This window comes from Ciona intestinalis, unplaced genomic scaffold (genome assembly GCF_000224145.3).
Source record: "Ciona intestinalis unplaced genomic scaffold, KH HT001105.1, whole genome shotgun sequence".
Taxonomy (NCBI): Eukaryota; Metazoa; Chordata; class Ascidiacea; order Phlebobranchia; family Cionidae; genus Ciona; species Ciona intestinalis.
Window position 1 is genome coordinate 6228 of NW_004191426.1, and position 2292 is coordinate 8519.

General features: G+C 33.1%; 1 long non-coding RNA gene across 1 annotated transcript; it reads left to right on the plus strand.

Moving 5' to 3' along the window:
- The first annotated feature begins 256 nt into the window (after nt 1-256).
- Nucleotides 257-1933, plus strand: LOC113475639. Its single transcript, XR_003397391.1, has 3 exons — nt 257-600; nt 1468-1535; nt 1715-1933. It is a non-coding gene; the product is annotated as an uncharacterized LOC113475639 (long non-coding RNA).
- Nucleotides 1934-2292: the final 359 nt, after the last annotated feature.

A 2292-nucleotide genomic window follows, 5' to 3' on the forward strand; every position in this document is an offset into this window, starting at 1 on the left:
GCAAAAAAAGGTAGTAGGCTACTGTGTTTGTCATATAAGGGTCGTCCAGACAAAATGTACTGACCCAAGCCAGTGTGAAACTTTTTTTAATGTAATAATAACAATAATTGTTTTTATTGCCATTGGGTTTGAACTTTGAGCATTAAACCAAAAACACCTTTGACCAGAGCCTTCCTCTTTTTTTCAAGTGCTGTGTGATTCAAATATGATTGAAAAAAATATTTACAAGTACAAAAAAGAACAACATTATTAAAAGATACAAAAAAGAACGACATAACTAGTAACTACAAGATATAAAAAAGAACGAAATAATTACAACATGATTAAAAGCAGAAGAATAAATTTAGTGTCCCTTTCTTCTCTTATTTTGTTTTTTTTTTCTGGTGAAAGTGGTGTTTTTTTTACAACCAATTTATTGTTACTGCTTATTGTTGTTTGATTTTTATCTTTAATAGGTCCAAAGTTGAAAAAACTAATGAAAATTGCTTCTTTTTGTTTTTCTGTCAGGTTTATCCAATCAGTAATTGAGTGTTGGAATTTTCGAAACTCTCCAAAGAGCACGTACTGACCCATGCCGGTAAAACTGCGCTCAATATCCAGGTACATAGAATTAACTAATGTATAGATGATTTCAATAAGATCCGATGTTGTTTTTTTTTGCCATTGAGTTTGAACCTTCAACATTAAATTGGCAGATTCATTATTGTTGTTTGTCCAACAAACACCTTTTTTCAATTTATATGGCCATACTTTTGATTTTAAATTTGGCAGAACTCTGTTGCTTATATAACCTAATGCTTGTTCCGTATTATTACATAGACAGTATAGGCTTTCACTTCTTCCTGTTTGTTTTTCAAACGTATCATCTGACTCGGTGTCCAAACATTGAGAAACTAGTTTTACAAGCATCTTTCTCTCACATAGACCAACTTTGTCGATAAGATAATTTTTTAAATTATTTTTTAGGTGATTGTAGCACAATATGATTGGCATCTGGAAAGCTGAGCTTAAATGCTTTATGGATGGCAATTTCATCATCTGTGCCAAATTGCAAGTGTTGATGCATCTTAAATTGATTTGCCATGTGGTTAAAGAAATATGAAAAACATTTTTGATTTGAATATGTGTGAAGGAATATTACATCAATTACTGACAGTTGCTTAAATCTGGAAAGCTGAGCTTAAATGCTTTATGGATGGCAATTTCATCATCTGTGCCAAATTGCAAGTGTTGATGCATCTTAAATTGATTTGCCATGTGGTTAAAGAAATATGAAAAACATTTTTGATTTGAATATGTGTGAAGGAATATTACATCAATTACTGACAGTTGCTTAAAAACCGTGACAGTTGCAAACATTTGGCTTAGGTTGTGTATGTCTTATCTATACCCAAGACGGTTTTTCCAGACATACAAAACTTTTTAATATTATCAATTTGCCTTTTCATGTATAAAATTGCTGAAAAGGAATCCTGTTTGGAACAATTTACATCTTGTACAAAAGGATGAGTGGTCAGCATGTTAATAACTTTAAGGTAATCATCCGCCACGTTCATTGCAGGTTGTTTGTTCTCTTTTCCTTGATATTTAAAATTATGAATTTGATGGTCGTTTCTGGATGCACTTCCAATTTCAGTTGCTTCGTTTATTAGTTTGACATAGAGCTTCTTTGGTGGCAATGTATAAATATTTTCCTTAATTTTTCTTTTTACAGCTTGTGAAGTCTTTATATAAATGGGAACACCGGATGACGATCCTGAAAGTTGGCAGTTTCCATGCTGTTCGTTCGCTGGAAATTTTCCGCAATACTCGTATCGATATGGCTGCCAAATTTAAAACTGTTGAATTTTCAATCCAGGTGATTCTTCTGCAGTATAAAAGGTCTCCTTTACTTTTGCAAAAGTAGCGCCCGAGGATGGTGGCTGTGTTTGTTGTTTCTGTGTCCAAAATAGGGATGTATTGTATTGGAGTGCCCTTGATTCTTAATCGCCTGCATAATTGACCCTTATGTTTAAAAACATTTTCTAAATTTCTTTCTTTTTTTATGAAATGAATGTAGTTAACCTTTCCTGCCATCCAAGCCCCGCAATCATCCGTAAAGTTCCTTAATTGGTTGTTTGACCTCTTGTTTCTGTTGCTAGTGTTGTAGATGAAAAAATATACGTTTTCTTTCTTTCCATAAGGAACATCGTTCAGTGCAGTATCTTGGTAGAATTTTATCGTTTCTACTCAATAAACTGACAACTTCCTTTGAGGATAGCAATGCATTATTCGGCAAAGTCTTGGAAAACC